We start from the raw sequence: 26,312 nt of genomic DNA on the forward strand, positions 1-26,312 counted from the left end.
CAGAAACAGAGGAAAACAGTCAAAGGAAACCAAATAATAATAGTTTAGTCATTAAGCATAGTCAAGGACCTTTAGTTCCTCCTTAAGGGCTATAGATAATATTCTGAGCCATATCCTGTGAGCTTTCTTATAGATACTGAAACCCTCACCAGGTGCAAGAAGTTAACTACATGATGACCAAGCTGTAGCCATGACATAAGCTGCCAGAGTTCTGAGAACTGGCCTCAGAGAAATGGAAACAAACCCACCCTGGAGCTGAAGATTAACCGTGCCTAACATAATCAAGACGATGCTGGTCAGACCACTGATGACCAATTTCAAGATGACTGTCAGGGGGCTCCCCTGGTGGCGCAGTGGTTGAGAGTCCGCCTGCCGATGCAGGGGACACGGGATCGTGCCCCGGTCTGGGAAGATCCCATATGCTGCGGAGCGGCTAGGCCCGTGAGCCATGGCTGCTGGGCCTGCGCGTCCAGAGCCTGTGCTCCGCAACGGGAGAGGCCACAGCAGTGAGAAGCCCACGTAATGCAAAAAAAAAAAAAAAAGATGACCGTCAGAGCTGACTGTACTGTTTCTGCATGTAGCCCCTCCCTCAACCTATAATAGCTCTTGCCCAATGGTTGCAGGAGGCAGGGAGTCAGCCTTTGGACAGGGGTCTGCCCTCCCTGCCGGTTGCCAGCATCCAAAATAAAGCAAAGTTTCCTTTCCACCAAACTTGCCTCCTTATTGGCTTTTGAGCGGCGAGCAGCCAGATCCCACTTTTGGTTACAAAACTAATATAATGTTGTATGTCAATTATACCTAAATTAAAAAAATATTCATCCACAGCTAGCAATGTTCTACTTTACTGGTAGTAACTTGCTATAAGTTGACCTTATTCAAAATACTTAATAACGATGTTATTTTTTCTACCATAAAAAAAAGAGAATGGAAATTTATTGATTTCTCACTGCACATCACCTTCCTCACAATACAGCGAGGTAAAAAAATTATAATTTACCCTTTACAAATTATAAAACTGATGAGCAAAGACATCAACAATAACTTATCTAAAGGCGTGAACTGAGTGATAAAGCCTCAAATTGAGCCCAGTCACTTCTACTACGACATACTGACTAGCACAGTTTCTGGCACACAATGGATCCAGATTAGACAACAGTTTCCCTTCTTGACTTCCTCTAAAAAGCAGTTTAGGGTACCATTTTTAGAGCCTAAAAAGAGAAGGCATATCTTCATATTAACTCAGCAAGGTCTCTTTCCTTCCTTGGCAGTAAGGCTTTAATAGAAGATAAGTTGAACCCAAAATTCTCAAAATAAAACTTTATCATAATCCAAGAAGAGACTCTTCTTTGTTCTATAAAAATATACTATTAAAATGTACAAAAACATTAATCATTTCCTATGGCGTCATTTCAGGTTCTAAACAAGCAGTGTTGTTCAGAAATCACACCACCACGGCGACCACTTACTGCTAAGATGTTAACGTTTAGGGAAGTAGAGGACATGAGAAGAAAATGAGCAAATTACAATCATGTCCTAGGCTATTACCAAAGTGACTGAGCTTTTGGCAATAAGATTGTGGTTTTAATTTAACAAATGATTTATTTATATGGCTTCATATGAAAATGAACAAAATAGTCCCTACCTCTTTGTGGGGCTATACAGCCATCAGTTTTCATTGCTCTTCCCTTCCAAGGACTTGTTCCACTCTTCTCAGCACCTCTCCCAACCTGTCACGTGAAGAAAGGATTGGCAATACATATCAATGGATGTCTGGGCTCTAGACAAACACATTTCCACACATCTTCAAATACAAAGCTGAGAATAAGGATTAGACTGATCAGAATCCAAATAATACAGTTGTTGGTTGGCTCTTGATGAATATTACTTCATTCTTTCATCAGGAGGATTCAAGGAAATTAAATATTAATCATTTAGTTGTCAGTCTCTATACTAGATGTTGGAGTTACAAAGATGAGACAGATCTGTTCCTTCAAGAGATCACTAACAATGAAGGAAAGACATAATAGCATAAGTAGATTTAAAAAGATATTATTAGGGCTTCCCTGGTGGCGCAGTGGTTGAGAGTCCACCTGCCGATGCAGGGGACATGGGTTCGTGCCCCAGTCTGGGAAGATCCCACATGCTGCGGAGCGGCTGGGCCCGTGAGCCATGGCCGCTGAGCCTGCGCAGCCGGAGCCTGCGCTCCGCAACGGGAGAGGCCACAAACAGTGAGAGGCCCGCGTACTGCAAAAAAAAATATATATATATATATTATTAATGTGCAGCGGTGGTTGAAAACTATAAGGTGCTAGCTAACTGTAATTAGTGGTAAGAAAGACCTGGTTCAGGGCTTCCCTGGTGGTGCAGCGGTTACAAATCTGCCTGTCAATGCAGGGGACACGGGTCCGGGAAGATCCCACGTGCCGCGGAGCAACTAAGCCCATGCGCCACAACTACTGAGCCTGCGCTCTAGAGCCCGCGAGCCACAACTACTGAAGCCGGGGTGCCACAACTACTGAAGCCCGCACGCCTAGAGCCCGTGCTCCACAACAAGCGAAGCCACCGCAATGAGAAGCCTGTACGCCACACCGAAGAGTAGCCCCTGATCACCGCAAGGAGAGAAAGCCCACACGCAGCAATGAAGACCCAACGCAGCCAAAAATAAAATAAATAAATTTAAAAAAAGACCTGGTTCAGATAAACCTTTTGAATTTAGGAGAAACGTGCACTAAATCTCTAAAAATGGCCGGAAATGTGCCAGGTTGACTTGGGAAGGAGAGTATTCCAGGGTGGTTAACCATCCTGTGAAAAATCCCAAAGATGAAAAAATAAATAAATTAAGGTGCTGCAAAGGAAGTGATAGTAGCTCAGCGTAGCTAAGATACAAGATGAATGTTGGGACGTGGCATAAGGGGATTCTGGAATCCTTGGAACCAGATTGAAAGGCTCCTAGTAAGCCATCCTAAAGGATTTGGTCTAAATGGTCGGATAGGAAGAGCCAACAAAGGGTTTCAAACAGAGAACATGATTACGTTTGCATTTTAAAAGATCATTTGGTGTGAAGACATGGAAGGGATGACGTCAGTGGCAAGAAGCCTAGCTAGGAGACCACTGCAATATCTTGGCAAAATTATGTTGGGAGTCAGTAAGAGCAAAGCAGAACTGAATGTCACAGACATGACTGAGATAAAGTGAATACGATTGGGGGATAGACTGAATGTGGTGATTGTGCAAGAGGAAAGTCTTAGATAATCTACCAGATTTCTGGCTTGGATTTCTAAGTAAATAGAGCACATCGGAGGTGAAAAACAATACCTTAATAGATGAAAGTACTTTACTGGGAACTTTCTAACAGTTTTAAAGTTGAATCACATCCCAACCAGTGGTTATAAACTAGTCACCTAAAGGCCAAATCTAGCCTACAGATGTGTTTTATTTGGCCTGCACCATTTTAGCTCAAGTATTCTGAATCTGATTTAGTTGGATGATTCCACATAAAACCATGCATAGCTGCCTTCTTTCAAAATTGTAAGATAAGGCATGGGTTCATTAGCATCTTTTTCCGGAAGACAATCAGCAATACTTAAGAAGTAAGACTGCCACCTATTGGCTGGACATATACCAGCCTGTTCATTCAGATCCATTATATCCACTGTCTCTCCTCCACTGAAAGCTGCCTCATTTATCTAGGTCATCTACCTGCCTGACCCCATTAGGGATATAGATATGTGACCCCTCCTCCAAGCCTAAAGCACACTGAAGCTCTCCTCACCACTAGCAACCCCCATTTCACCCCACACAGTCACAAGGGGAACTTGCAGTCAGTCAAGGGTGAAATGGTACAACAATTACACAGTGGGGGTCATTGGAAGGAGGGGTGGACCTTTTAATGATGGTGTAAAGAGGCTTAAAATTCTCTTCCTCTTACGAGATCTCTTATGTGTTCCTTTGTTCTGAGATACTTGGTTGTATTAAGTACAAAGAGGGAATCAGAGTGGGATTAGGAGGAAAGGACCTAAAAGAAGCTACTAGTACTAGCCACTCTTCCAGGTCTTAAATTAAAGGACTACAAGAAATTTATGAAGTTCTCCTTGGTCACAAAGTTGATCTGGGTGATAGAGCAGATAGAGGTTTGGGCTGAACCTTGGGAAGTGTGCATGTACCCTTGGGTAGCTATCTTCCTGGAACAGAGTTCATAAGCTGTCAGCTATGGGAAGTGAACGAATTTTCACATTAAATTCATTATGAAGAATTCTCAAAAGAAAGGCAAATAGAGTAAGAAAATAAACTATCTTTGCAGAGGGAAACTGCATGCTCCCTGTGGCAGATTTTTTTTTTTTTTTTTTTTTTTTTTGCTGTACACGGGCCTCTCACTGTGTGGCCTCTCCCGTTGCGGAGCACAGGCTCCGGACATGCAGGCTCAGCGGCCATGGCTCACGGGCCCAGCCACTCCACGGCATGCGGGATCTTCTCGGACCGGGGCATGAACCCGTGTCCCCTGCATCGGCAGGCGGACTCTCTACCACTGCGCCACCAGGGAAGCCCTGTGGCAGATTTTAAATGGCTACAAATTCGTTGACACTCCTGGCATCAAGAGGTGGAGTCTATGTCCACTCCCCTCGAATCTGGCTGTCCCGTGACTGCTTGGGCCAACAAAGTGGAGTTAAACCTGTGCCATTTCCAGGGCTAGTCTTTAAGAAAACTGGCAGATTGGCCCTAAGAGACTGAACATACAAACAAATAATGGCCAGATCATATATAAAAACAGAATTCTGATCCACAACCTGCAGAAACCTGCCCAGGAAACCAACCCCTTATCTACAATAAACCACCCAGGAAGCCAGCCTGCTATAAGTCAGATTTGTAGTTAGACTGTTATCTTTAATAATAATCCAGGAAGCTAAACAATTACTTTTGCAACAACCAATCCAAATGGCCAGGACTCAGCTAATAACTGACAGCTTCCCTGAGTTTTATCCCTGACTCCCACTTAAGACCAAACAGATAAAGCCAAATATGCACCCCAATCCAATCATACAGGATGTTCTAATTGGCCCACCTACAGCTTCCCCATGCCAATGGGGAATGTGACTTTAGACAGCAGATCACTTTTCATTTGGAGGAGATAGAGCACATAACACAGGACACCTAAAGTCAGTCAAGGACAAAAAGAGGAAAGGATAAATGCAATGTTTTGGTTTTTAACCATTTGGAAACATAGTCATTCCCCACCTTCACCCCATTCCCCTAACACTATTTTCTTCTTACCATGTTCCTGGCTCTTGTGTTATGTTTTTCCAGTAAGGTCTTCATTCATAGGGTCTGAAGATACAGAGCAAAGAAAAAAAGCACTATTTGGAGGAACTCTACTCACAAGTCACAGTTTCCCTAAGGCTGTACTCCAAGTGACGTGAAAACCTACCATGAGTTTTCGAAGTTTAGGAAGGGGATTGGGCAGCACCCAGATCACACTGCACCCACTGCATTATGCCTCATGAGGGAAGCATACTTCCAGGGAAGTATCCCCTAAAATGAAAAGTCCTGAAAAAGACATTTACATTCTTAGATCTTCTCCTGCTCGAAACACATATAAGTACATAAGTTTACCCAATTAAGACAGTCAATATTAGGCTGACAACTAAACTCTGATAATTTTATGATAAATTACTATCTATGAGTTTTAATATAACTAAACTTTGAGGCAATGTGCCAGATAACTGACAGAATTAACTTATTTAATACTCTCAAAGGTCCTTTAAAACAGGCATTTTACCCTCACCTTAAAGATAAGGAAACAGACTCAAAAAGGCTAGGTAACTTGCCTGACATCATAGAGCCATAAATGGAAGAGCCGGGGGTAAACTCAGGTGGGTCAGACTCCAAAACTTTAGCAGCTGACATTGTTCCAGGTTGGCTTGTGGCCTCGTCTACTCAAGAAGGGCAACAATATAGTGGCGGGTGTGTTTTTTAGGTCAACCCCATTATGTAAACTTACCTCACAAGATTTTTTTTTTTTTTTTGCGGTAAGCAGGCCTCTCTCACTGTTGTGGCCTCTCCCGTTGCGGAGCACAGGCTCCGGACGCACAGGCTCAGGGGTCATGGCTCAAGGGCCTAGCCACTCTGCAGCATGTGGGATCTTCCCGGACTGGGGCACGAACCCGTGTCCCCTGCCTCGGCAGGTGGACTCTCAACCACTGTACCACCAGGGAAGCCCTCACAAGATTTTTTTAAAATAGGAATTGTTACCAAGTCCAAGATCATTCTGCTCACCACACAACAGGCCAACAAATTGGAGATGAGGTGTTGAGGCAAGGATTAATGACTTTATTCAGAAAGCCAGTCATCTGAGAAGATGGTGGACTAGCATCCTAGAGTACCATCTTATCGGGGTCTAGATGCTAGTTTCTTTTATAGAACAGAGAGGGGGAGGAGGTGAGGAAGTAAAGTAAAAAGGTCATAAGTCTTGCAAAATATCTCCTGGTTTTGGCCATCCTCGGGGAGGGGATGTGTTAACTTCTTCTTTCCTGCAGCCATTCACAGGTGGGCAGGGTCAGGGTGTTTTCCTATGGGCTGAACAAAGGCACTTTGGTTTAACATTCAGGCAGAGGGGTAGGGCTCCCTGAGGCAGGCAATTATGTATGCCTATATCTATAGACAGAACAAAAGCAATGGAAAGCAAAGGTCAAAGTAAAAGAAACAGATCCAACATGGAGTCAGAGTTTGTTTTTCCCTGTTACAGAATTGCATTAAAAAAAAATTAGTTGAAATATAACCATACTACACATGAATTACATATAATTCAGTGATAGTTATCTTGAGTGATAGGGGTACACTGTACATAAGCACTAGTAAAAAAGTGGGAGAAGAGTTGGTGTGCTCACCACCACTGGGGATACCACTAAAAATATCTGATCCAGCCTGAAGGGATTTTGCCCTAAGTTGGTCAGGAAATCCCAAAGTAGAGCTGGGAAACTACAGGAAACTGTGAACACAGTTCAATGCTGAGATGCTGATGAAGGAATTAAAATGCTGATGAAGAGACTAAGCCAGGCTTCACCACGAGATCAGCACTGCTTGAGGAATCAGCTTTTTCAACATAAAAACACATCATTGGTGACACGAGGTCATGACTGAAGGCCTTTTGGAACTGTATCTCAGTAATTATTCTGTTTTTATAGAGGTTCACAGCTCAGGATAATTTTTATACTATTGTTATTTTCTGCTACCGTTTGAATATCCTCCCCCAACTTATATGTGGGCAGGAAATTACAAATAATATGCAATGTGGTATAGACAGAGTCTTGTGCAAAGCTAGATCAATAATCTCGAAGATTAGGGATGCTATTTTATTCCCAAGCTCAGATTTTAATATTTAGCATTATTAAAATGATCTCTGTTAAATTTTCATTCCAGCCTATAATATCTTCAGTGGTATTGAATCTTACATACAACATATTGGCCACCTATTCACACTGTTGTTCAAGTCACTGATTAAAACGGTGACCTACACACAATCAAGGGAACCAGCACAACGGCTAACCACCCTACAGACTATTAGCAACCCATGAGTCAACAAGACTCAGAAACCCTTCCATCATATGGACAGACCCTGTCACCATTCCCCTGAAGGCCTCAGCCACCTCATAATTTCCATCAAGGTGGCTGGAGTCATTAAGTGACAAAACCCTCTGAATAAGAGAAGAGGTAGACAAAGAGAAAAGAAATGTAAGAGAAGCTAATGCTGACAAGAAAGAAAAACATGGATTTTTTTTTGTCCTTTTATTATGCTTCAGAGAGTATTTGATACAGGGCAGCATTTCCCTCACTGTGTTCCCTAATAATACATGTTCTTCAAAAGAAGAATTCCAAGGGGAAAAACGTTTGGGAAACCCTGGTTAGACAAGGGTCTTAGGTACAGCACAGCTTCTCAGAGTCAGAGCCTTTAATAGTCTAATGCACATTGTACGTCCAAGAGAATTGTGTGTGCTTTCCCTAACGGTCCGAACACTATAACTTATTTCTCGCAGAGCACCTATTAATACCCTATATCCCTGATGGTATGAAGATGAGCAAAAAGGAGACTTTATCATGAAGATGGGGACACAGCAATGAGGGTAATTGGATGACAGATCCAGGAACAAACAATTAGAATACAATGTGACAAGAGCCATGGGAAAACCCTATGTAGATGCAAGTGATTTCAGTAGAACAAATGACCTCAGGGGAAGTCACATGTAAGCGATGACATTTCAGAAAGATCTTACAGTATATATAAGAGAGCTTGTTGGGCAGAGAAGAAATACAGCAGAGGAAACAGCATGTGCAATGACATGAGATCAAGAGTGAGGGTGGTATGATCAAGGATTGTAGTTAACATTCAAAGGGACAATCCCATAAGAGACAGTTCGTAGAAGAGGAGGCTAAAAAAGTGGATTCCCATCTGATTTCAAGGTGGTTTGTGGGCCCAAATTTAAAATAATTTGAATTTATTCTATAGGCAAAAGAGAGACGCCACAAGCTTTAAGGCAGGGAAATGACATGATAAGGTTTGTTTATAAGAAGATGAACCTGGCAGCAGTATAGAAGGGATAGTAGGAAGATATCCTGGTGGTAGAGAAAGACTGATTACAAAGCTGCTGGAAATGGTCAAGAGGCAAGGTGACCAGGGTCAAAATCAGATCAGCAGTGCTAGGACAGAAGAGGGCTGGGTCCAGGAGACATGTCTGCAGTAGCACTGACAGGATAGGATGTGGTGGTCATCTGTGGATGAGGGTGGGCAAAAGGGGGAGAAATGAAGAATGACTACAGAAGTTCTTAGCCTGAGACGCTCAAGAACGATGATGTTACTGATATGACAGTAGACAACAGGAGAAAAGATACTTCTCATTACACGTTATAATGGAATCAGTTTGAACCTCTTAGGTTTCAGATGACAGGGATATCTAAATACGTGAAGAGATCATATAGGCAGTGAGATATAACGATCTAGGGGGGAAAAGTGCAAGTTTGAGCACGTTCTGCAAAGAGCTAGTGGTGTTTTTATAGGAGTGAACACAGTATATGGCACGTGTCTGATATTCCAGGGTAATAACAATGATAAAAAGAGAAAAGTAGACCCTCCTCCCAACTTGGGATGATATAACTAAATTTTTGCACCTCCAGTGTCCTCTCTGTTCTCACTTACCACAGTACTTCAAAGACTGCTATTAGTGATTTAATTATCTCATAGGCAGGTTTCTTCAATACTCAGAGATGGAATTCACAGTAACCAATGAGGTCACATTAAATCCTAGGTGGGCACACTCTTTTTTTACACTCTTCACCTCTCTTGGATTTCAGAGCCCTCTTACACATGCATATTCTATCACTCTCAGTTCAAGGACCACTGCTCTTCAGCAAATATATATATCAAGCATTGTTAAGTCACCACGGCAGACACAAGAACGTATAAGGGATGACAGATGTATACAAGGAACGTGTGATTTCCAAAGAGACTCTTCTGTAAAATTTCTGGTAGAAAGGACTAATATTAATCTAAATCTGGAAGTTGCTAATATAAGCAGAAATGAGTAAAGAAGTTGTGAAATAAACAGTAGAGAAAGAAAGGTGGGGATAAGGGTGGATCAGAATATGATTATGAATAAATTAGACCATCTCATAAAGGATGGCTCCTCCTGAGAATGAAGCTTTCGTGGCTATAAAAGGCCACTCTCCTGACCTTCGTTCGGCACCCTGCCAGCTCCTTCAGTCCACACCATAACTTGTACTTTTGGCAAACTACGTAAGAAAAAAATCTATCCAACTATTCCTACTTAGTATTACCCAAGATGGAAATCTAGGAATGTGCTCTAAGGCATAATACCACTGGGAGCTTAGCTTTTTTTCCTTGATTTTATGTTCCCTATTATCATAAGATTCCATAGAGAGAGGAAACTAAGGACAGAAATGTACCTTTTCTGAGATTACTCAGTACTCTCTTTGCAGTGCTGCATTGTACAGCCCTAAGACATGGGAGGCCATAAGAGCGTCAGCATTATTGATAGTCTCTACTATCTTCAGAGAGCTTTATCTAAATGTCATACAGCTCTTACTGTCTCCTGCACTGTTGAATCTAAAGATACAGGGAATTCTTGTGTCCTCCTACAACCTTTGGGATATATGATAATTTAGACAAGGCTTCAGTGAGATAGAAGCTGATCTTAGGAAACCAATCCCATGACTCTCTATTATCTAGATTAATGATAGCTAAATTCTAATTCAATGATTCATCTAATCCTAATTCAATGATTCCATTTTTTCAGGTAATATTTATGCAGTTCTACCACTGAACAGGTGCTTTCATATATGTTGGAGATACAAAGATGAATAAGCTGTGGATATACAAAAATCCATAAACTATCCTCACAAAGATCACTTACCACATGAGACAATCCCATAAAATGCTAACTATAATTTAGTATATTACATGATATGTGTAGAACGAAAAGGACACAGTATGAACAGTGTGCTAAGGAAAAATGAAGGAAGGAGACCCTACATAGATTAATTTGTTCAATTAATTTGTTAATCTTCATTTGTACAATCATGCAACAGATATTATAAGTGCCTACTCTAAGCCAGACTATTCTAGGTTTTGGGTTTACTGCAGATGGCAAAACAGATAAAATCACTCTCTCAAAGAGCTTATTCTGTTGGGGGAGATAGGTACTACACAAATTTCAAATGGTAATAAATGCTGTAAAGAAATAAATATGTCAGAGTATCTAGCAGGAAGGAGGGTTACTCTGAGGAGGCATCATCTGAGAGCACAGACCAGAATTACAAACAGAAGTCAGCTATGTGGAGAACAAAGAATCAATAACCAAGTCAGAGAACAAGGTCTTCTGGAAGGTACAGGCTGAAAAAGACATGATATTCTTCTGAGCTGAGAACTCAGTGTGTCTTCAGCATGGTGAAAAAAGGGAGAATAGAGGTACGAAATGAGATCACAGAGGCAGATGGGGGTCCAATCACAAAGTGAGTAGTGGTAAGAAGTTGTCAACTAAGTATGATGAAAAGCTCTTGGAGTGCTTTAAACAAGAAAGTAACATTTTGATTTACATTTTTTAAACTTCAGTCTATTACTGTATTGATAGTAGATCATGGAATAAAACAAAAAGAAAGAGGGAGACTAATTGCACAGTATAGTTGAAATGATGGTGGCTGGGACTAGGTTGGTGACAGTAAAGATGGGAAAAAAGAGATGAATGGAGGGTATTTTGAAGGGAAAGTCAATGGGACTTCTTGATGTACATTAAAGATGAGGAAAACAGGAATGAAAGATGACTTCTAACAGTTTATTCTGACCAAGCTGACAGATGATGGTGCCTCTTCTGGTTCCATTTATTTTGGTCATGTTAAGTTTGAATGCCTACAAACGTCTGGAAACTCAAAAAGGCAGCTGGATAACATCCATGTCCAAACTGAGTGTTCATTTTCACTGCTTGATACCTTAGCAGCACTTAGCACAGTTGACCTGTCCCTCCTGATTCCTCCTGGCTCCCATGACACCATGTTCTCATGGACTCCTCCTACCTCATTGTCACTACTTTTGGGTCTGCTTGGCTGGCTCTGCTTGACCTCTAAAGGTTGAAGGTCTCCACAGTTTTATCCTTGGCTTTTTTCCTTATACAGCTACACATCTACTAGGTTGTCTCAATCTAGTCGTTTGGCCTGCCATCAGTATGTCAGTGACACAGCTATAGTCAGTCCAGTGATAGTAAGGGACAATCAGAAGATGCAGAAGAATAGTCAGTGTTCACCCATCATCAGTTTTAGTACGGCAATAGGCAATATGGATCCAGCACAAGAGGAAAACAAAACTCTCATCATGGTCAAAGAGGAAGCAACACTAGACAGTCAGGATCTCAGCAGGGCCAAATACCCAGTCTTGGATAGCTTGGTTCTATGAAAGAAAATATGGGTCAAGTATAAGAGGACATTCATCCAGTCATGGACAGTCAGGAAAGAGTTCCAGACATTCAGCGTCATCTCATAGCAAATCATTATCTATAGAGTCTGGAATCAGTACAAATGACAATGGTGCCTAGTATAGTCAATCTAGTGATAGTGAAAGACAATCAGAAAACTTAGCATCAACCCATGAACAGTCTGGGTGTGGCCATAAACAATCAAAATCTGACAAAATAGGAAAACAAGGCTCTAGCCTCATGCTAGACTCTCAGGACCAACATCTACCCATGGACAGTCTGGATCTACACATGAAGAATCTGGGCCCAACACAAGAAGACATGGATCCAGCCACAGTCATTTAGGAGAAAGCTCCAAATACTTCTCACAGACAATCATCACCTCTGCAGTCTAGATTCAGTACAAACAGTAGAGATATAACAGTCCAGTGCTAATGAAGGACAGTTAGGTGACTGGATAGACAGTCACTCTCTTCCCACAGTCCACCTGAATATAGGCATGGGCAGTCTGGATCTAGCACAAGAAAAAGAAATGGCTCCAGCCATGGACACTTAAAAGATAGGCCAGGGACTCATCAAAGATGGGTATCCACTCAATCTGGGTCTTCCAATGAAGAATCTGTGTTCAACACATGAGAAAGAAATGGATCCACCTATGGACAATCAAAAGGCAGCACTGGAACTTCAGGGTCAACTCACAGACAAGCACCATTAATATTCTACAGACATTAACAGTGATGCAGACATCAAGAGACACAGTTATACCCAGGCCAGTAATGATGAAATACAATCTGGAGATAGAGAGAAAGAATCAAAATAAACCCACTGGCAGTCTGAGTATAGACAAAGATAGTTGGGCTCTAACACAAGAGAAAAACAAGGATTGAGTCTTAGAAACTGAAAAGATAGCTCTATAAACCCTATGAACTCTAGGGCTTGTCAGAGCCAGACATCCACTAATGGTCACTCTGAATCTACAAATGAAATCTCAGGATCCAACTCTAGAAAGAGACAAACAGCCAACCATGAACAGACATGAGAGCTTTGGAAAATCAGTGTCCCGTCATGGCCACATAAAAATTCATGAACAGTTGGGTCTCGTCATGAAGAGGCTCAGATAGAGAGTGAGGATTAATCCATGAAAAGTTTAGGTCCAGCATAAAAAAGAGACAAGTATCTAGCCATAAAAAGGAGATGGCGGGCTTCCCTGGTGGCGCAGTGGTTGAGAGTCCGCCTGCCGATGCAGGGGATACGGGTTCGTGCCCCGGTCTGGGAGGATCCCACGTGCCGCGGAGCGGCTGGGCCCGTGAGCCATGGCCGCTGAGCCTGTGCGTCCGGAGCCTGTGCTCCGCAACGGGAGGGGCCACAACAGTGGGAGGCCCGCGTACCATAAAACAAAACAAAACAAAAAAAAGGAGATGGCAGTGGACATTCAGTGTCTACATCCACACAGCCTCTACCACTGTAAGCAGGAAACAGACATCAGTTATAATCAATCTAGTGATAGTAAAAGGCAATCAGGAGATTGAACAGACAGTCAGCTTCCACTCATGGTCAGTCTGAGTGTAGTCATAAGCAATCTTGGTCTAGCACAAGAGGAAGACAAGGCTCTACCAAGGAGAATTAGAAGACAACTCTAGACATTCAGAATGTCAACATGGCCAGACAGCAATTCATGGACATTCTGGATCTACCCAAAGAGAATCTGAGTCCACTATAACAGGAAGACGTGTACAGTATTTGGCTATGGAAAATCAGGAGATAGCTCTGAATACTCCAGTTCTGCTTACAGACAATCTGCACATACAAGGTCTAAATCAAGTATAAGCAGACATTGAGGATCCAGTTATAGTTGATAACACAATCAGGAGACTGACATAGAAAGTCAACATTAGTCCATGCATGGTCTGAGTATGATTATGGACAGTTGAGAAACAGGAAGTCAGAAGACGGGTTTATATACTCAGAGTCTCACAAGGACAGACACACACTGGAAGACAGTCTGGACCTACTCATGAACAGCCCAGATCTAGCACCAAAAGCATATAAGGTGGTTATGGACAATCAAGAGATAGCTGTGGACACTCAGGATCTACCCACACACAATCATTTACAAAGTCTGGTTATAGTATCAACAGAGAAAGGGGATCCAGTTATAGTCAGTCCAGTATATTGAAGGACAATCAGAAGACAGGGAACAACAGTCTTCACCTTCCCATGATGAGTCTGAGTATGGATCTAGTAGCACATGAGGAATAAATTACTCTAGCCACAGGAAATCTGGAGATAGGCCAGGGTTCTATCAAAAATGGACATTTATTCAGAGGCAAGCTAGGTCTACCCATGCAGAATTAGAGTCTAACACAAGAGAAAGATAATGGGTTTATTTATGGACAATCTGGGTCATCCCACAGGCAATCATCATCTATACAGACTGGATCTGGAATAAGCAGACACAAGGATCCAGTTACAGTCAGGCCAGTGATAGTGAAGGGCAATCAGAAGATTCAGAGAGACAGTCAGAATAAACCCATGGCTGGTCTAAGTCCAGTTCAAAAAACCAGTATGAATCCACTCATGGCCAGTCACTACACAAATCTAGATATTCAGGGTCTCATCAAGGCCAGACAGCCTTCCCATGGACACTCAGAATCCAGCAGAGGAATAAATCAAGGATCCTGCCACAAGCAGTCAAGACATAGCTCTGACACTCAGGGTCTCTTGAAGGGCTGATGACAATTTATGGACAGTCTGATTCTTCCCATGGATCATCAAGATCAAGCACGAAAGAAAGATAAAGATCCCCCGTGAACAGACAGGACACAGTTCTAGAGACAGCCTGGGTACGCAGCAAGCAGACATCGAGGATCCAGTTCCGGTCAGGCCAGTGATAGTGAAGGGAAATCAGAAGATTCAGAGAGAGCATCAGCATCAACTCATGGACAGTCTGGATGTAGACATGTGAAATAGCTTTCAGGAGGACAAAGAGATAGGCCCATACAGTCAGAATCTCAAAAGAGCCAGAAAGCCACCCAGGGACAGTCAAGATTCAGCCCAGCAAGCAGATAAGCCTCTAACTAGGAGCACACAGCAGACTGCACTAGATATTCACAATCTCATCATGCCCAGATATCCACCAGCAGACAGTCTGGGTCCACCCATGAGAGATTCAGGTACAGCACAACAGAAGGACATGTATCCAGCTATCAACAATCAGAAAATAGCTTGACACTCAGGGTCAGCCTACAAACTCCATCCATACAATCTGACCCTAGTAAAACTAGAAAATGAGCATACAATTATTGTCAGTTTAGTGGTGGTGAAGGAGACTCAAATAGAGTCAACATAAACCCATGGACAATCAGAGCCCCAAAAAATAAGCCCCCCAAAAGACCCATTCATGAACATTTCTGAAGACCAAGTTAGAAATTCAGAGTCTAGTCAACTACCCATGAGCAGTCAGAATCCAATACCAAAAGAATAATGTATACAACAAATTCTTTCCAGGAAAAAGTCATAGTCATAATCAGGCAAGAGATAGCACACTCAGAAGCCAGACACATCAAACCCAAGGTCAATTTGGGTCTAATCATATTCAGACAGTCATTAGTAGAGACAAAGGCAAGGATCTGGGTTATAATTGCAAACATGGCAGCTATGGAAGTGCTGAATATGACTATGGATGGTCTGAAAACAATAGAACAGAACATTTAGCTTTGATTCCAGTCCACTGAAATCTGGGAATAAAAGTACAAACAAGCCTAGGCTCAATCAGTCAGGATCTGCTTCTGATCATTCAGAGTCCAGATCAACAGGTAAGATAGAAAGGCAAGGATTTAATTTTGGATACTCAAGAATAAGTTATACACTTAATTTGATACCGATGATCAGTCTGAATCTATCAGAGGTGTAAGACCATCAACTGCTTATAGCAGGTCCCCTGAATGACCTTAGACAATTGGAATCTAGTCATTTTCTAACTACTTCCCCTATTGTCCATAATTCACTTCAGCTAGAAAACAGGCATCTAACAATAGACATTCTAGTAACTCTGAAGTTCAGTCAGGATAATCAAACAGAAAATCATCATCTACTAGTGGACAGATGACTTCTGGCCATGAAAGACCAGGATTCAACTCAACAATACTGGAAGACAGGAGTGCAATAATACCCACCCAAGCAAGTTACACCTACAATAATTTTGAGTCCAGTACAAATGGAAAGCAGGATAATAATGTCCAATCTAGTGATACATCCAGGCAATCACGGTACGAACAAGGACAATCAAGTTCCCCAAAGTGAAAATCACATCTCTAGTTCTTACAAATCTGGTGACAGCAAAGCCCCACCTCCCCCCCAAAAATAGGAGAATGCAACTATTGCTATACATTCAGTACCAAAACCAAAGGGTTCAATGGAAGGTATAAAAAGGAATCTAGCCATACTCAGCTACGGGACAGTGGAAGGTACAGCCAGGATGAGGATATTTATCAAGATGGCAGTTCTGGGACAACAAGTAACAATGGAAGCAAGCTAAAACCAAGTTTTTACTACTTTTTGTAGCAACACTCCGCTCTATAAATACATCCACGAGCAAAGGGACAACTACCATAAGTGAAACACCAACAGGAGAGGAACTAACTCAAAAAACTAAGCAAAGACACGAGAGAAATACATAAAGCACAGGAATTTGTAGTGAAAAACTGCTTTTTAAAGACAGTTATCTGTCTCTATTATTTTCTTTAAAAATGTAATTCTACTTTAATCATTATACTTCCTGTTAATCTTCCTTTAAAGAATAGTATATACTTCTCCCCCTCAGCTATATATTAGTGATATAAGTTTAAATGTAATAATATAATACAAAAAATTTTGCTGTTTAGGGTTCAATAAGAGTTAAATATGAGCACTTAAGTTTTGAAGTTTCTGCCAAGTTTGATATTACATGTGACTCAAAAGTGACATATTAGGGGCTTCCCTGGTGGCACAGTGGTTGAGAGTCTGCCTGCCAATGCAGGGGACGCAGGTTCGAGCCCTGGTCTGGGAGGATCCCACATGCTGCGGAGCAGCTAAGCCGACGAAGAGTGGCACCGGCACACTGCAGCTGGAGGGGGCCCACGCACAGCAATGAAGACTCAACACAGCCAAGAATAAATGGATAAAATAAATAAATTTTAAAAAAAAAGTGACATATTAGGTCTTACAGCATCATCAGATTACTGTGACTGCAATACCTTGAGTTTATAGACAGAGCTTTCAAGTCTTTGGTTTCAGACTGTCTACTGCATAAAAATTGCCAATATAAAAGTATAAACACTATGTCTTGCCTCTTCCCTTCTCCATTATCTTACTATATAAATGGTAAAAACTGACCCAAACAGGCAGAGAACTAAGGATGCTTTGCAGAACAAAAGCATTTAAGCACAACCATGGAAGATGAGCCCTCAAAAATCCTGAAAGAGGGCATGAAACTCAGGTTGTAAAGGGCTGATGAGTAAATAGAAGATAAGGGAGTCAGAGACAGGGAGTGCTTACTGCTCTTTCAAAAAGTGAGTTATGAAGAGGTGGAAAGAATTAGATGATGGTGATAACTTAGATGACAAGTCATCATCCTTCCCCCATCTCAAGCCCTCCCTTTAAGACGTATTGCTTTTCTCAGTGTGTATGATAATATAATCATCCAAGCCAGAAGCCTTGGTTACTTCCATTCCCTCATCTCTCAACTGACTGATCTTCCTTATTCTACCTCATGTCCCTATGGTCTAGTATCAACATAGCAGTGAGTCAGATCATGTCTCTCCTCTGCTCAAAACCCTGCACAATAAATAAGCCAACAATACTCTAGTATGTTAGATGTATGTATCACATAGAAAAGGCAGGGAGGCCTTGTGAGATGGTAATATTTCAGCAAAGACTTGAAGGAGATAAAGGATTAAACCAAATGGATATCTGAGGGAAGACGTTCTTGAAATAAAAATTCCTAAGGAAAAAGTGTGCCTGAAGGTTTTGGAGAACAGCAAAGAAGCAGCATGGCTTCAGCAGAGTCTATGAGGAGAGGGAAAGTAGGAGGAGAAAAGGTCAGAGAGGAAACTGAGGCCCAATTAAGCTTCACACTCATTACATTTGCTACATTCCCTCTCCCCTCCCTGTCCCTCTCCCTCTCCCCCTGCCCCTCCCCCTACCCGTTCCCTTACCCCGCCCCCGCAAAAGCACACACACTAAAAGACAAAGGTTCTGGATCTGACTCCCGTCAACCAAGGTCTATACGTCTCGCTTTTTCCCCTCCGTACTTAAAGCTCGGACGTCCCCTCTGCTGTCTCCCATGCTAGCAGGTCTTTTATGCCACCTCTGTAACATCTGGAGGATCCCTAAGGAGCACTCCCAAACACTTTCTCCATCTGCCCACTTTGAGAGACCACATCTGCATGCAGAAAGCCTCAAGTAGGTAGGAACAAAGGGATACAGGCTATAAATGGCCATGCCAATAAGAGAATCAAACAGCAAGTTAAGGAGATGGAAACACACTAGTGAAAGATATTGACAGAAAAAATAAGAGGATACAAGTAAGAATGAGCTCTGGATTCCCAGCATCTGGGTGTTTTTGAGAACTTGAAGGAGAAAAGGGAGAATACTAAGATGAGAGAGAGAGAGAGAGAGAAACAACTGAATAAGAAGGCAAATCCTCAAGCAGAGTTATTCCAGGGCCTAGGTCTGGAGCTGAAAGATATATCAACGTGCCTGGCCCACCTCCCAGATATTACACGTTAAGGTGTAAAATTACATCAGATCCATTTTTGATTCTTTTGAGATAAGAGAAAAAATGACCCCTGTACCTGGGGAGAAAGATATGGGGGGGGAAACACCTCTTGGCCAGTTTTATATTATAGCTGACTTCTTTTTGATTCCATTTACCCCCAAATCATGACCATCAACACTCTCTGCTTGTTATGTCCCTGCTTTTTACCATCTCCTCATTCATAGACACTAAGGTACAAACAACTCTCAGAAACTGCACAGGGAGTTGAGGGTAAAAGACAGAAAGGACAAGAGGGAGACTTTCCCTAGCATCTCCCTAAGACTCAGCAGGTGGTGCTATAGGAACAGTGCCTTCCAGACAAGAGTGAAAATGTGACTGAACAGAGGTGGGAAGAAAGCTTCACTGTTTATCCTCACCAATCTTATTTGTTTGTTGGTTGGTTTTCTTAAGTCAAAATTAGATTCCTTAAGAATTGCCCCCCCAACCCTTCCAAGACAGGAATAGTCTCCCATTCCCTGGCTATGCTTAGGAAGAAACAGATTTGAGTTTGAATCTTTTTCTCCACTTAATAACTGAATTGAAACAAGTTTTGTATTTTCTCTGAGCCTCAGTTTTTCATCTGCAAAATAGAGGTAATAATTGCTACATCATATGGTTGTTGTGAGGATTAACAGAATGATGTACAGAAGGGCACAGAGCACTGTGCTTGGCATAAAGGGGAACGTAATTTCCTTTCTTCTGCCAACACATAAGGCACTGAAAAGCCTAGAACATGTCACATACCTTAAGAAATCTCTTCTCCTGAACCCCGTCACCTTCAAGGGGATAAACCACTAACTAAACTAATGGCAGAAGGCGGGGGGTGCAGACTTCATGCCCACTCTGTTAATGTGGGGCACGTACTCTGGAAAAATCATGAATCTCAGTTTGGGAAAAGACTTCTCTGATAATCTAGTCTGACTCTACATTAGTAATTCTCAAAAGGGAGACAAGAGGCCAAAAGGTACATTCAACATGCCTGTTGTTTTCATGACACAAACCGAGAAATAAAGCTCATCAAACTCTGACTGTTGATTTTGCAGGATAATCAGCAAATAAAGCACTGAAAGGATTAAAACTGCTTACACAATACATGAAAGTTCCTTTAATACCCCTGACAATAAATACAATTACTTTGCAAAGACCTCATTGCATTTTCAGCCAACAGAGATATTAAAAGTTTCTTCATTACATCAAGTCAAAATTTACCTCCCTTTCATGGTCGTCTGTTCCCTTTCCTACCACCTCACATATGCCAGCGTTCACAGACATGCATGCTTTTCTCTCTCACAAGAATTAGTGTTTCCGATGTCCACACTTCCCAGCCCTTCTCTTCCCTCTAGATTCTCCTCTCCTGTGAATCTTCCTGACAAGCAAATATAGAAGAGGGCCAGCGGGGTGGCAAACTACAGCCCAGAGGCCATATCTTGGGCATCACCAATCTGCTAAAAATGGCCCCTAAGCTAAGAATGCTTTCTAGATTTTTAAGGGTTGAAAAAAACTTGTTACGTGTGAAATTATGAAATTTAAGGGTCAGGTCGATCAGGTTTTATAGAAACACAGTCGTGCTCATTTGTTTACACATCATTTATGGATGCTTTCATGCTGCAAGAGCAGGGTTGAGTAGTTGTAACAAAGCCCATCTGGCCTACAAGCCTATAATATTTACTAACTGATCCTTTACAGAAATGTGTGCCAACCCCTCCTGTAGGAGAGCACTGGCCCCCAAAACGTGTTTTACCCACAACCGTTTCTTCCCTCTGTGGTGACAGCCAGCTCCTGCAGGAAATTAGCCTTCACTCAGCAAATTCCACACCCCCTGCAATCCCACAATCTCAGTCACACCTCTGATGAAGCATGACAACCAGGCCCAAATCAGGCATCCAGAGGAAACGTGGCCACAGAATGGATACTGACTCTGAAGCCCTCTGAGTAACACTGAGAAGAAAACATATACCCTAATAATGGTAAAATTCGGAATCATATAATTTATCATTTCCCAATAGTTGCTACAACCCCTTCTCAAACCCTGATGATCATATTGCACAAGTTGTAAGTCTATGTCACTTCACCCAGCTTCAGTGAGATTTGTGCTACATATGCACAACAGATGGAGTGTACAGCAAGGTCCTCAGGGACGATTCCTAATGTAAGATTCAGTTTATATCCAGGTGAAATCATGTCCTCTGAGCTGAACACGGGAAGAGAAAGGGCAGATCCTAATCCTGTGAAAAAACAGAGGTGGTCAGGGCAGAGCACTGTAGTCAGGACCCTTACTCCTCTTTCATGTCGATTCAATTTGGCAAACACTTATTGGGGACCTTTATGTGCCAAGCAATGTGCTGTGTCTCCAAGTGACATAGGGATTATATAAGGCCTGTTCTCTACTCTAAGGAGCTAATAATCTAGAAGTGACAAAGGCACATAGCCAAATACATTTGGGTGTCTGTGTTTGTGTGTGTGTGTGTGTGTGTGTGTGTGTGTGTATGTGTGCGTGTAAAGGATATACACCAAACAATTAACAGTAACTATTTCTGGGCAGTAGGATTACATGTATTTTCATTAACTTTTCTATATTTATCTATATTTTCTAATTTTTTATATTAAATATTAATTACATAGACAATTTTAAAAGACTATAATAGTGTGTGATTGATATTAAAATAAAATTATGAATAAGGGACACAATTATAACTCTCTCTCAAGTAATTCAGGAAAGATTTCCTACAGAATATGAAAGGTGAGTTTGAAAAATGAATAGTACGAGTTTGTCAGGCAGATAATGACGAAAGATATTCCAGAAAAATACATAAAATAGTATGGTATATTCAGGAAGGTTTATGAAATTACCAGTGGAGCACAAAGAAGGATAGGGAGTGAGGAGATGTGGCTGTAGAGAGGCCACAGCACAGATCATGAGGAACCTTGGATACCATGCTAAAGAGCATGGATTTCTTCCCAATGTTAGATAGTGGTTGAGTGAAAGCAACATTGATGAATGGTCACTAAGGTCTCATAAACAGTCTTAGGTAAAGAAACAAGAGGGCCTCTGCAGCCATTATCCATTCCAAGAGGTAATAAGATAATAAGTAATAAGGTAATAATAATAATAAGGTAACTTGGCTGGAGTCCTGTATAAGAAAATTAAGTTTAAAAAAGAGAGTTTGACTAGATGATCTTCACGGCTCCTAAACATCAGATTCCATGATTCATTGACATCTGGTCCCTGATGTCCCTGCACACACTCCATTCAACTTCAATTAAAATCCACATAATTTTGTTATCAATGCATTATGCTAGACACCTTGTTGAACAGCACAGAGGTCTTTCATTGCAGTGCCCAGAGACTCTGGTAGGTGGGTTGATACTAGCCCAGATTTGGGAACTGCTAACGCAATCTCAGGTGAACAGGTAAGGAAGCAAGAAGGTAAACACCTGGGAAGTGGAAATGTAGGTGGATCTGGGCTTGTTTGGAAGTGAATTAGGACATCTCAAAGAGAGCAGCTCCTCCCTAAGATGGACTACTATTCGTTCTATAAAAAGGCCACTATCCCCAACTAGCGGCAACCTGTAAGCTGCTTCACTCTCCATCCTACCTGTTCCTCTGCTGAACTAGGCAAGTGAACAGGAGTACTTAGGGCTATAAATTATGAGAACACAAGATGTGCTCTAAGGCAAAGAGGCTCTGGGCACCAGGCTCCTTTGTAATATACATACTTTGGGGAACTTTGGTATAAGTCTAGCTTTATTGAGAAGGAAAATGAAGAGATAACTGGGACTGGTAGTACCTCCTTTCTTTGGGGTCATTTCCTTAAAGATCACAAGGCTCAAATTATCCATCAGGCAGGTTGCCTCCTTTACTCTGAGCCTTTTCTCTTTGATGTGTAATCAGTAAAGCCTGAGGGTCAGTCCCTGCTTAAAGAATGAAAACAGAAGCTGAGCCTCGGGGTTCCCTGGTGGCGCAGTGGTTGAGAGTCCGCCTGCCGATGCAGGGGACACGGGTTTGTGCCCCGGTCCGGGAAGATTCCACATGCCGCGGAGCGGCTGGGCCCGTGAGCCATGGCCGCTGAGCCTGTGCGTCCGGAGCCTGTGTGCTCTGCAATGGGAGAGGCCACAACAGTGAGAGGCCCGCGTACTGCAAAAAAAAAAAAAAAAGATGCTGAGCCTCATAGCAGCTGCCCCTGGCTCCATATCACATAGGCCTGTGGCTGGCTTTGCCCACTTTGTCTACTTTCTCTGGCCTACAATCTTGAGCATCCAGGTGAGCCCTGGTGCCCCCCAGCTGGAGTCAGGCATGCATGTGGACGGACCTGTCCCTCCCTAGTTTGAAGGTTGGGACCTAGAGCGAAACTGAGGAAGTGGATGGATTGGCACACTCAGGATTCCTACAGCTCCCAAACAAAGCTATGAAAATTATCCCTGGTAAAGGCAGGGAGCCCAGAACAGAAAGTCATTGTTGCTCCATTCATTCAGGAATGGAAGAAAGAGATATATCAATAGATTCTGTTCCAAATTACATCACTTTCTTGCTACATGGCTTGAACAACTCATTCAACTCTGGATTGGTTCTTGATTACAACAGAATGAAATTAATCATGGCTAATTAATGCTGAACAATTATTACAAATGACTCAAACTATTTATCTATTTAAGCAAGAAAAAAGAATAATAATAGGTGGGTCTCTGTCCTTTTTTCCCCTCTAGGTTAACTGAATTTACAGAAAGATGCCTAAACTCCTACAAAGCACTGTCACTATTATCAATCTTTTCTACCAATATGCCACCCAGGATGGGGAGTGTGACATGTTAAACAAGGCAGAACTGAAAGAACTTTTGGAAAATGAGTTTGATCAAATTCTGAAGGTAAGAACTCCATGTCTGGACTGAAGATAGCTGCAATTCTTTTCGTCACCTCTTTCTACCTTTTTGTCACATACGTTCCTGGAGAACTTTCCCTACTTGGTTGTAGAGAACAGTGTTTAAAAAAAGGCTTGAAATAAAGTCAAAAGTTGACCCATGGGCTTCCCTGGTGGCACAGTGGTTGAGAGTCCGCCTGCCGATGCAAGGGACACAGGTTCCTGCCCAGGTCTGGGAGGATCCCACATGCCGCGGAGCAGCTGGGCCCGTGAGCCATGGCCGCTGAGCTTGCGCGTCTGGAGCCTGTGCTCCACAATGGGAGAGGCCACAACAGTGAGAGGCCCACGTACCGCAAAAAAAAAAAAAAGTTGACCCATAATGTTTCCATAACATGACCAAGGGAAGTGATCCTACTAAACAACAGGGGAAAATCCACAGATTAAATAATGTCCTATGTGAGTAATTCTTCTGGAAAGAAAAGAAGCTGGTTCTCAGAAAAACTGCAAAATAGATGAAATGCATCTTCTTCCCTTTGTCTTTCTTCAGCCCAGAACATCCTGACCACTGTCCATTACTGAGATTCTGGCACTGTAAGGCCTCTGAGTTCAGGAAATTAGCATCTTACTCCTAAATCGTAAAATAGAGTGACTACCACCCTAAAATGTTAGCTCAGGAAATAAATATTCATAAGCTTAGATCTAGCTCTTGATCTTCAAGTCAAGCTGTCTACTGAATAGTTTTATTTGGGTTTCTATGGATGCCTTAAATTCAGTGTCGGATGCGAAACTCATCATCTTCCCCTTTAAACAACCCTCCTCCTCTTCGACCAAGGCATAATCTGGTGCCATTCTTGATTTCCTCTCTCAGCAGGATCCTCCACCCTCCAACTTCCATCAAATTCACGAACAGTCTCTCAAAACAGCCCATTTCTTTCCATCACTATTGCTAGTCTTTGGGTCAGGCCACCTTCCACTTCCAATCTCAGCATTATATGCAAATCTAATCATTTCACAACTCAACTCAAAATCCTTCAATAGTTCCCAGCTCTTAAAATTCAAGTTCCTTAACACAACTTAAAAGGTATGATCTGGGGCTTCCCCGGTGGTGCAGTGGTTAGGAATCTGCCAGCCAATGCAGGGGACACGGGTTCGAGCACTGGTCCAGGAAGATCCCACATGCCGCGGAGCAACTAAGCCTGTGCACCACAACTACTGAGCCTGCGCTCTAGACGCCGTGAGCCATAACTACTGAACCCACGTGCTGCAACTACTGAAGCCCGCACACCTAGAGCCTGTGCTCCGCAACAAGAGAAGCCACCGCAATGAGAAGCCCGTGCATCGCAACGAAGAGTAGCCCCCCACTTGCCACAACTAGAGAAAGGCCACACGCAGCAACGAAGACCCAACACAGTCAAAAATAAATAAATAAAATAATTTAATTTTTTTTTAAATCTTTAAAAAAAAAAGGCATGATCTGGTCCCTATTTATCTTTCTAGCCATATCTCTTGACTGTTAGACTCTATATTTAACAATCCTGAATCTCTCAGTTCCTTGTATGAGCCATGCTTCCTCTCATCTCTGGCTCTCTGTTCATATTGTTCCCTCTGCCTGCAACAATCTTTTGCCCCTCCTGCTCTTTCCATACCCCTTTATTTGGCTAATTCCAACCCATCATTCAAAAGACACCACTTCCTCTCATTAACCATCCTTGAACCCCCAGTGGTTGTCCTCTGGTATAATGTTTCACGTGAAATTATCACCATACATGGAACTTTTAAGTTTGTGTGTCTTGCCCAGTAAACGTTAAGCTCCATTTTGTCAGGAACCAAACTTGTTCACTGCTTTATCCCTGAACCTAAACTCAATGCTAGGCAGATAGTAGGTGCAAAATAAATGTTTGTTGTTGAGTTAATTAAGTAGTTAATTAATTAAAAGCTGGACAAATAAAGAAAAGCCATATAGAATTAAAGCAGTTATCCAAAATTATTGTTTATAAATTAGCTAATCATATATTTGACCCATTCCTTAAAAAATAATCAATTCTCTGTTCCCTGTCATCTTCCAGTTGCACCCTCTTCTAGCTATTTATTGCATATTCCTTTTTCTCTTTCTGCTCGGGATAGGGCAGTCCAGCCTAAAGGACTATGAGGCTGAGCTTCACCTAAGTAAGCTAAACATTCATATTTCTACAGCCTTCCTTCGATTGGTTAGCTCAGTGTGTGCTGCATACTCACAGAGCTTCCTTTTGTACCTTGTTCCTATACAGAATCCAGATGATCCAAACACTGTAGATACCATCATGCAAAATCTGGATTGAGACCATAACAAGAAGATCGAATTTACTGAGTACCCTCTGATGATATTCAAGCTGGCTCAGGCTTGTAATAAAATCGTCGGCAAAGACCACTGCCAAGATTCAGGGTCAAAGCAAAAAGATCACAGTCACCAGCACCAAGAGGAACAGAGTGAAACAGAAAAGGAGGATGAAGGGCAAGAATTGTCTTCTAGTCATTCAAGTTGGAGTGAAGGAAAACATGATTCTTACTCCAGAGGCTCTAGGGGCAGCATTAAACACAGGTCTGGGTCCAGCTCCAGAAGAACTGGGCATCAAGGAGGCTTGTCTAGTTCTGGGCACAGGCAAAGCTCTGGGGAAAGAAAGAGAGAGTCAAGTTCAGGCTACTTCAAGGACA

The 26,312-nt window shown here is 42.2% G+C and overlaps 1 protein-coding gene and 1 long non-coding RNA gene across 4 annotated transcripts in view; both read right to left on the bottom strand.

The window, feature by feature from the left end:
• Window positions 1-26,312, bottom strand: part of LCE5A (late cornified envelope 5A) — a 194,161-nt gene that overhangs the window by 110,557 nt on the left and 57,292 nt on the right.
• The window catches only part of LOC308613031, a 91,217-nt gene that overhangs the window by 42,667 nt on the left and 22,238 nt on the right, over window positions 1-26,312 (bottom strand). For all 3 annotated transcript variants that reach the window (XR_014015207.1, XR_014015208.1, XR_014015209.1), the window contains exons 2-4: window positions 5,423-5,541; window positions 5,269-5,322; window positions 1,643-1,727 (exon numbers count right to left, since the gene is read on the bottom strand). This is a non-coding gene — a long non-coding RNA (uncharacterized lncRNA). The remainder of the gene's footprint in view (window positions 1-1,642; window positions 1,728-5,268; window positions 5,323-5,422; window positions 5,542-26,312) is intronic.

Source organism: Mesoplodon bidens (assembly GCF_964165515.1).
Source record: "Mesoplodon bidens genome assembly, chromosome: 2".
In the NCBI taxonomy this organism is placed as follows: Eukaryota; Metazoa; Chordata; class Mammalia; order Artiodactyla; family Ziphiidae; genus Mesoplodon; species Mesoplodon bidens.